Source organism: Triticum dicoccoides, chromosome 6B, assembly GCF_002162155.2.
Source record: "Triticum dicoccoides isolate Atlit2015 ecotype Zavitan chromosome 6B, WEW_v2.0, whole genome shotgun sequence".
NCBI classification, from domain to species: domain Eukaryota; kingdom Viridiplantae; phylum Streptophyta; class Magnoliopsida; order Poales; family Poaceae; genus Triticum; species Triticum dicoccoides.
The window spans coordinates 90,986,609-90,996,126 of NC_041391.1; the positions used below are offsets into that span (position 1 = coordinate 90,986,609).

At 42.6% G+C, this 9,518-nt stretch overlaps 2 long non-coding RNA genes across 3 annotated transcripts; both read left to right on the plus strand.

The window, feature by feature from the left end:
- The first annotated feature begins 5,000 nt into the window (after positions 1-5,000).
- On the plus strand, positions 5,001-5,435 carry LOC119322382. The gene is made up of 3 exons (XR_005155575.1): positions 5,001-5,062; positions 5,138-5,200; positions 5,364-5,435. It is a non-coding gene; the product is annotated as an uncharacterized LOC119322382 (long non-coding RNA).
- A 237-nt stretch (positions 5,436-5,672) lies between these two features.
- On the plus strand, positions 5,673-7,459 carry LOC119321857. 2 transcript variants are annotated; one of them, XR_005155253.1, is made up of 3 exons: positions 5,673-5,712; positions 6,451-6,514; positions 7,274-7,459. It is a non-coding gene; the product is annotated as an uncharacterized LOC119321857 (long non-coding RNA). The 2 variants fall into 2 exon arrangements; XR_005155254.1 differs by having other exon boundaries at positions 5,700-5,712; positions 6,451-6,525.
- Positions 7,460-9,518: the final 2,059 nt, after the last annotated feature.

Genomic DNA, 9,518 nt, shown 5'->3' on the forward strand with positions numbered 1-9,518 from the left:
CGGCGCGTCGCCTCCCCGCAGGCCCCGCCGCCTCCTCCCGCGCCCGAGCCAGGAGGGCTCGTGCCGCACCGCCCGGTCGCTCTGCGTCCTCACCGGCGTCCCACGCGCCGCGCCCTACCGCCAGCTCCTCTGCCCGCCATGGCGCCGCCGCTAAGGGCTCCGGCCCTGACTGGACGTCACCCCGGCCTCCCCTCGCCTCCGGCCACAGATCCGGCGGGATCCGGCGACCCCCACCCAAATCCGGCCTTCCCCAGCTCCGGCCGCCTTCTACCCCAACTCCGGTGAGCCCGGCCCGCCTCGAAGTCAATGCCCGCTCCCCGATCCAGATCTGGAAGACTAGGTTGACCCCGATTTTCCACCAAGTCCCTGTTTTCTAACTTTCTGATGCACTGTTTATCATGCCATAACTTCATGTGTGCTGCTCCGTTTTGTGCGTGTAATATATCAAAATGTTCGTCATGAGGTGCTCTACATTTTGCTCCATTGTGCCATGCTCTTTTGAGTTCATTTAGATGCCCTAATCATCGTTGCAAGAGTGCTATATGATGTTAACCTGCTGAAACTGATATAACTTGTTGTTTTGTCTTTTTCGTTGCATTTTGTGTGTGCATCCTATGAGCATGAGATTTACATGTGTTTTAAGCTACATCGTGCCATCTTTATAGTGGTACAATCCATGTATTTTTGTGAGTCTTGTAGTGAGTGCATCGAGCTCGTGAAGTAGGGTACTTGTTGTTGTTGTTTTGCTAGTCTGAATCTGCTACATCATGATGTTATGTAAACCTGCTTCTACAAGTCATTCTATGCATAATCTGGAGATGATCACTAAGTATGATTTGTTATACATGTCATGATCTATCCATCCATGCCCCTGGTTGCATTTATAGCTTACTGTAGGTTGCTATAATCATGCTCCAAAATTGCTAAATAATGTTGTTGTCAGCCTGTTAACATTAAGTTCAATGTTGCCATGTTTGTTGTTAGTGATCCATGCACCCTATGAACTTGATCTTGCCATGTATTCTTACTGTTGGTTGCCTTTCCATGCCATGTAATGCTCTGTGGTGAGTGGTTCAAGCTCACCAACATGCCTCCTTATTGTTGTTCCTGCCATGTATGAATCTGTCATATCATTTGCCATGTTTACATGGGTGCCATCATATCTTCTGTGCCCTTTTGGCTCAGGGTCGGTAAGGGACTTTTGTTCTATGCAATTATTAGATTCATGACATGCCTTTTTTGCCATGATAAGGTCTTTAGCATGTTGTGTGATAGATCTAAACATTGCAACCTGATGTTATTTCTGCAAAGTATGAAACTGTTATTATTTGCAATCTTGCCATGTCCTTTTAAGCATGTTCTAGTAGTTTATGGAGATAGCTCAGTGTTCATGTTTTGTCATGCTTTACCTGTACATCATGTCCATGCCTTCTGTTCTCATGTTAAGGTGTTGTAGCATGTTGTTTTGATGCTTGCTAGATGCCTAGTTGCTGTTTTGGACAGATTGTTGTTATGCCTTGTATAGAGTGTGTGTGTTGAACCGTTGCTCCGTTTTGAGTGTGCTCTATATGAAACTTGCTTTATTTTGCATGTATTTTCATATTATCATGTTTCATACTTCTTTTGAGGTGTTTGCTTGATGTTTGTATGCATATTGCATCAATGCCATGTTTAACTTGTTTTGCTCATATCTTCTAGGTCGTAGCTCTGAACTAGATGAACTTTATATGTAACTTGACTAGAATTTCGTGTAGATCCTCTTGGTGCTCTTTAACTTGATGTTTAACAACTTCAACTTAATGTTTGTTCAGATCTGGACCAATTTCGAAATTTGCATATGAGGACTTACCGGATTTGTTATATGTTATTTCCGGCCTCATTTAAACTTTCCTTGATGTGTTGCTCTTGTTTGCATCATATCTTGCCATGAGTAGCTTCATGTAGCCTTGTCATGCATAATACTTGGCGAGCATCACGTCATGTATATGTGTTGTGTGTTTACCTTGTTGTTTGCTTCTTTCCGGTTGTGCTCCTTCTCGTTAGTTCCTGTTTCGTTGCGATCGTGAGGATTCGTTCGTCTACGCTTGGTTCATCTTCGTGGCTTCATCTTCTTCATGGACTCGTTCTTCTTCCTTGCGGGATTTCAGGCAAGATGACCGCTACCCTGTATCTCACTACTATCATTGCTATGCTAGTTGCTTCGTTCTAACGCTTTGCTGCGCTACCTATCGCTTGCTCTTCAAGCCTCCCCAAACTGCCATGTCAGCCTCTAACCTTTTCACCCTTCCTAGCAAACCATTGCTTGGCTATGTTACCGCTTTGCTCAGCCCCTCTTATAGCGTTGTTAGTTGCAGGTGAAGTTGAAGATTGCTCCATGGTGGACAGGATTATGTTGGGATATCACAATATCTCTTATTTAATTAATGCATCTATATACTTGGTAAAGGGTGGAAGGCTCGGCCTTATGCCTGGTGTTTTGTTCCACTCTTGCCGCCCTAGTTTCCGTCATACCGGTGTTATGTTCCCGGATTTTGCGTTCCTTACGCGGTTGGGTGATTTATGGGACACCTTGACAGTTTGCTTTGAATAAAACTCCTCCAGCAAGGCCCAACCTTGGTTTTACCATTTGCCTCACCTAGCCCTTTTTCCCTTGGGTTTCCGGAGCCCGAGGGTCATCTTTATTTACCCCCCCCCCCCCGGGCTAGTGCTCGTCATGAGTGTTCGTCCAACCTGTCAGCCGCCGGTGGCCACCAGGGGTAACTCTGGGATGGCCTACCGGAAGTTTGGACAATCCGTTGTGCCCTGAGAATGAGATATGTGCAGCTCCTATCAGGATTTGTCGGCACATTCGGGCGGCTTTGCTGGTCTTATTTTACCATTGTCGAAATGTCTTGTAAACCGGGATTCCGAGACTGATCGGGTCTTCCTGGGAGAAGGAATATCCTTCATTGATCATGAGAGCTTATCATGGGCTAAGTTGGGTCACCCCTGCAGGGTATAAACTTTCGAAAGTCATGCCCGCGGTTATGTGGCAGATGGGAATTTGTTAATGTCCAGTTGTAGATAACTTGACACCAGATCCAAATTAAAACGCATCAACCGTGTGTGTAGCCGTGATGGTATCTTCTCGGCGGGATCCAGGAAGTGAACACGGTTTTGGGTTATGTTTGACGTAAGTAGGAGTTCGGGATCACCTCTTGATCATTGCTAGCTTCACGACCGTTCTGTTGCTTCTCTTCTCGCTCTTATTTGCGTATGTTAGCCACCATATCATGCTTAGTCGCTGCTGCAACCTCACCACTTTACCCTTCCTTTCCCATTAAGCTTTGCTAGTCCTTATACCCATGGTAATGGGATTGCTGAGTCCTCATGGCTCACAGATTACTACAACAACAGTTGCAGGTACAGGTTATGCGATGATCATGACGCGAGAGCGATGTTTGCTTTTTGGAGTTCTTCTTCTGCTTCTTCTTCAATCAGGGAATAGGTTCCGGGTCGGCAGCCTGGGCTAGCAGGGTGGATGTCATTTGAGTTTCTGTTTGTGTTTCCATCCGTAGTCGGATGGTGCTCTTATGTAAGATGATGTTGTATTCGTGTGGCATTGTATGCCTCTTGAATGTATCCCCATCTATTATGTATTGTTGATGTAATGATATCCACCTTGCAAAAGCGTCTTCAAGATGCACTTCTATCCTTGATGGGACCTTCGAGTTCCTTTAGGATAGGGTCGCATCTTCGGCGTGACAGCAGTTGCTGCCATTGTAAGAGATGTCATTCTTTTTAGGTGGTTAGGTGATATGGTCAGTTTATGTTATAGGGTGTGATGTGAAGCTCATGCTGGTTCATTACAAGAGGTTATGTACCACTCATGTCTTATTTTCTGCAGGTACCTACCATTCTCTGATCCATATTCTAGCTGCTTCCATGGCTACAACATTCTCAAGCTATATTGCAAAGTTTGTTGCTTATATAGTTATTACTATTGGTCTATATGGTGTCGGTGGGCCGTGTGCCACCTGAAAGATCTCATTGTTTGTAACCAGGCAATACAAACATTCCATTACTACTAGACATGTCTTTCTCTGGTAAATTTCATTCTTTTTTTGCTGCATTGTACCTTCCATAGGTTTGTTTCCAGTGGTCCTATACCTTTCATTTTTTTCGATCTCTGTTCTTACATTTATATTCTATTCATCTCCGGTTTTGATATGTCATAGGGTCGATTGAGTATTGTTTCCTTTATGTTGGAACGATGGTCCAGGGTAGTGTCTACAAGGGGATGCTCTGTGCTCTTGGTGTTATCTGTTAGTCTTTTCTGTATATAGTCTTATAGTTATGTTCTTTAGAATATCATCCAAATCATGACAGCTTTGACCCAAACTATAAGAGCTAAAAAAACTGCTGCTCGGTGTGATTTTAGATTTATTTGAACAAAAGACTACTAGGTGATCTTCCAGATGTATTTGGCAAGTAGCGGCTCCGAAATTGCTGGCTATAGCATCGCATATCTTTTTTCTTGATTGTCACAACAATAAGTTTTCATGTATCTGAATGGTGATCTCGCCATTCACCAAGGAGGGATAAAAGTTTGGTATCCACTGGCATTTTTTTGTTCATCAATCTTGCCGAGATATCAAACATGTGCTTACTTGATTACGAGGATGACTTTTTTATGTGCTTGATAGATAGAATGCCTTAATAGATACCATGCCTCTGATTTTCTTATTTGAGCGTGTTTTTATACAGAGACTTTGATTTGCTTGTTTTCCACTTCTTTAGGAATATGAGGAGCGAGCTATGTTGTTGTCAGTGGCTACATCATTTCGACCAGTGATATGGTTAATCTTTGCGATGTGGACCAATGGCATGATCTGTACCTAAGGTTGGAGTTGCTGAATTAGGTAAGAAAAAAATGAGAACCATTTTCTTCTTTTTCACTTCTTTAGGGATATGAGGAGAGAGTCTTACAGCTCTATTGTTAATCAGCTACTTCCATTTTTGGATGATTAATTATTTGCATGAAGGTTCAGAGAATGGCCTCTATTGCCTTACAGTCCAACTGGTAAACATAACAGTGCCTTACATGAGCAATGATGTTGATCTTACATACTTATACGTATATGTTTCTGTATTGCAGAACACGTGAGAAATTACTGATGCGCATGGATGACAGCTTTCCCACGACGAAGCAAAATTGCAGGTGATTTTCTCTACTTTCTAATATTATCCATATATCACAGGGGAATGATGGGTAGTTTTAAAAGGGATTAGTGCTTCGTCGCACCTTTTGTAGCTTCTTTTGGCCTCCAAATGATATACAAGGCAGTCAAGTTCCATCCTCTAATTTCTTGTGATTTTTATAGGACCTATTAGGATGCATACCTGAAGGAGTGCATCTACCGGCTCAGCTGAAAATCGATCTCTATTTGGTTTATGCATTCTATTTTTCTCTCGGTTTTGTCTGTCGCTCGTCCTTGGTATGCTCATCCATCTTGCCTTCTTTGCTTGCCTCCTTCTCCTCTCCAATTCAGGTAGATGGATTGTTCTTTTATTTTTCTGCGGAACGACTCTTATTTTACTTGTCTGTGCTCTGTTCCATAGCATGCTGGTGCACTGACCACTTCATCTCCATTTATTGAGCAGGTTCTGCGATCTCTTGTGTTGCTGTGTCTCGATCTCCAGCTTTGTTGCATCTCTATTCTGCTCCTCGAGGTTTGCTTGTTTTCTATCTAGCTAAAATGCATATTTCCGTTCCTGCACGTGTTGTCATGGTGTTTAAATTGGAGTTGGTGGTGGAAGGGGGGGTCTGGAACTAAAACGAAATTTAGTTTGTTGTTATCATATATCTCGGGTCGTGTGTATGTATCTCGTTGGATAAAGGAAGATTGAGTGAATGTAGGTGTGGCTTCATGAGCACCGGTCAAGGTTCTTAGCGAGTTCTTTGTAGGCATAATTTTCTTCTATTCAACAATGCATTTTAGATAGTGAAACCGGTCCTAATTATTCCATGCTGGAGTTAAAATTGTGCATCTTGTTATGTATTTTGGGAAGAGCAGCAGTTCATAATTTTCTCTATAATATTCATGTCATTCAGTCAAGATAGCGTGTTGTTTATTTTTCTTTCTTCAGGTAGGAAACACATGTTGATTTCTTGACCACCTCAAGTGATCCAGTGATCCAATGTTAGATGAAGTGTTTTAATATTTTTTGTTCATGCTTATTCCCGGAAACACAGCTCAATGGAATAAGCTCTGTAACTTTTATTTAGCATATCATACATACAAGTGTACTGATATTATATTAGGACTTAATGACGGATAACATAACACTTATTTTTAACTGCATACATAGCATGGTCTTGTCATATCTTCTTATGTTGTATCTATTATTCATGTACATACTCTGTGTGGTATTCACATGGTTGTGTCACCATTGACATCCTTATTGTAGGTGCTCAACAGGAGAAGCACTCAATAGGAGAAGCAGGAGCAGCGGAGCGTTCGCCTCGTTGCAGGTCGACTTCAGGTCCCTTCTCTTCTTACTGATTTATTCCTCCCCTTCTCTTCCAGTCCCCTACTCATAGAGCTTATCATTTTGTTTTTGTAGATTTGGTTTATCTATGTCTGCAAGTTGTTTGATAAAAATCCAACAAGGCTGACATGGTAGAATTAATCTATGTAAGTCGTTTGATTTTATTTTTCTATAATTTAGTTCCACTCAAAGATAACAAGTTCACAGTCCCATTAATTTTTTTTGCAATTTAGGTAGTGAAGGAGATCAGAATGCTTTTATTCTATTTACATCATGGGCTTTATTATAGAACAACCACAGTGGTGAAAATTATCTCATATTTATTAATATCTTTTATTGTTTGTGTTTAGTGAATAAAAACTGCAGTAGATTCCCACCTCTTATTATGGATGCACAAGTGCTTCACAATTTTTCATTGCTGATATATTTGCCCTATCTGTCTAGGTTAAATGTCAGTGCTTCACAATGCGCTTTATACTTTGCACGATCTAACAATGCATGCCAGACTTCTGATAATTATACAATAGTATGCAGCAATGCTACTAAGACATGCTGAATGCGGAGTTTTATTTTATCTATGTTAGTACCCATGCGAATATTGAATTGTTTTACTCTATGTTAGTACCCATGCGAATATTGAATTGTTTTACTTTGATGGTTTAGCACATGTCATAATATAGTCGGTAGTTAAGAGAAGGCATTAATCTTTTTGTTTCTTAGGAAAATAGTTCTCATGTTACAGGGTGCGTGGACAAATAGATGCTAGGGGCATTGTTTCACACAACACCTACACCAATGACCACTGGACAAGTGAAGCAAAGGGACTTGTGAACAACATGAAAAACTTTCAGCCATCCTTTGATTACATGGAAATATGCCTTTGATGCATCCGTGTTATTATTTACTGACCGACTGTGTTTAGCAACTTCAGTGTGTAGATCAAAATTACTACTCCCTCCATCAAAAAAAGCTTGTCCCGCGAATGATTGTTTGTAGCATCAAGTTAGTGGTAGATACATCCATTTGAGGAATAAGCTTTTCCGAATGGAGGGAGTATATGATGTAATTAACCAATATCACTAAGAAGTGCTCCTGGACACAAAATGCTCTATACTATCATGTCTTGAATTTTCTAATTGCAAACTCAAACATTTGCATTTTGTTCTTCATTTCAGTTGGGCTTTTGCGTCAATTTTATCAATTTCATACATTACAAATGAGAAAAAAAAAATATTTTTATACAGATCCACGACACTTCGCAAAAGAGTGTACAACAACATCGTCTGCTATCAAAAAAGCAAAGTAATCTCTTTTTAGTTCTTGCTTCAAATTTGCTCACGTGCCAGATGGCGCGACAGGTCATCTAGTATATATAACGGTGATACACATGGTGTGTTTATGAACATGTTATACTACATTTAATATATTTTATCTCTACTCTTATAAAAACGGAGTTGTTGATGATGGTGTGCCTACCATCCTGCATTATAGGCCGTCCGATTTATATTTGGCGGATAGCAAGGAAACTATGATGGTTGAAGTTGGCAACAATCATGATTGTAGATTCTTATTGAAATAGAGAAACAAATTTAAATTTAGTTCGAATTGCAGTGGTAGTATAGACATTCGGAATGCACTAAAATGTTAGTATGAGTAGGTTACATGCATTATACAACAAGCGAAAAAATTTAATCGGACATAACATGGATTCATACTCCCTCCTTCCATCTATATAGGATGTAATGAGATTTTTAAGACCGCCTTTGACTATTGACAAGATTAATAGAACATGACATGCACAATGTGAAAATTATATCATTGAAAGAACCTTTCACAGACGAAGTTAACGGTGTGCTTGTAAGTTGCATGTCATATATCATTGCTCTAATATTTGGTCAAAGTTAGCATCGAAAAACGCATTAGGCCCTATATAGATGGAAGGAGGGAGTTGCTTTGAATAGCATTTGTATAGTAAAACGGGGCAAGACTCTCTCTTTGTGTGGTGTGAATAGTTTTATTTTTTTCATTTTCTTTTTGGTTGAGGGAAGTGCGAATTGATTTGGTACGTACAAGTACAATATTACTACATATTAGGCTTGTCCCTAAAATTCAACCCGCGTCTTGTTATATCCCGAAAATTCAGATACCGTGCTCCCAAAACTGGAGCCTTCACAACCTGCACCTTGCTATCCCGAAATTACAATGCGCGCGAAAACTCCCTCCAGCTGCCAAATCCCGACACGTGAAATCCCCCTTCTAACCCTGAGCCGAAAGGGACGCTAGTTCAAATCGGTGGGGGGTACTTTTATAACACACCCTACATTTTGGATAAGCGCGTCCCTAAGTCATGCTTCACCCCCTCCCATTGCCCCCCTTTCGCCATTCGAAATCCCAGGCCGCCATAACCTCTCCGCTCCAGCCGCAAAACCCCACCCTCCTCCGTCCGCCATGTCACCGCTGCCCAGCCAAAGCCTCTTCCCCGACGATGTCGTCCACCACAACAGCTCAACGTCCCTCGTCCACCTCCCCGGAAGAGGATCCGTCGTCCATCTCGCCGTCCAGCCGGTTCAGCCGCCCTATCCTCCACCTCCAAGGAGCTGCTCTGATGATCGCCTCGTCTATCGCGACTGCTCCATCCCCACAGCGCCGCCTCAACCTGCTCCACCGGAACCGCAGCATCCTCACCGACTCCTCGGACGAAGCCGAGGCCTACTCGGCGCCACCAAAGAGGTTGTACACTCATCGCATCGCACCTTCTCCTTAACTCGACCTCCCGGCACCGACGGTGCTACATTCCGCACCCCCATGGAGCGGCTACCTTGAAGCCGGCGCCGCAGTCGACATCTCCATGGCGGCTCTCCCCTAGTGCGAGGCCCCTTCGGCGGCGGCGTCCATACGAGCCGGATCTGCTACTGCTGCTACGGCTCTCGCTTGCTCGCTCGCACTGCTGCTGCTCTGGCTCTCGCTCGATCGTTCGCTCACCCAGC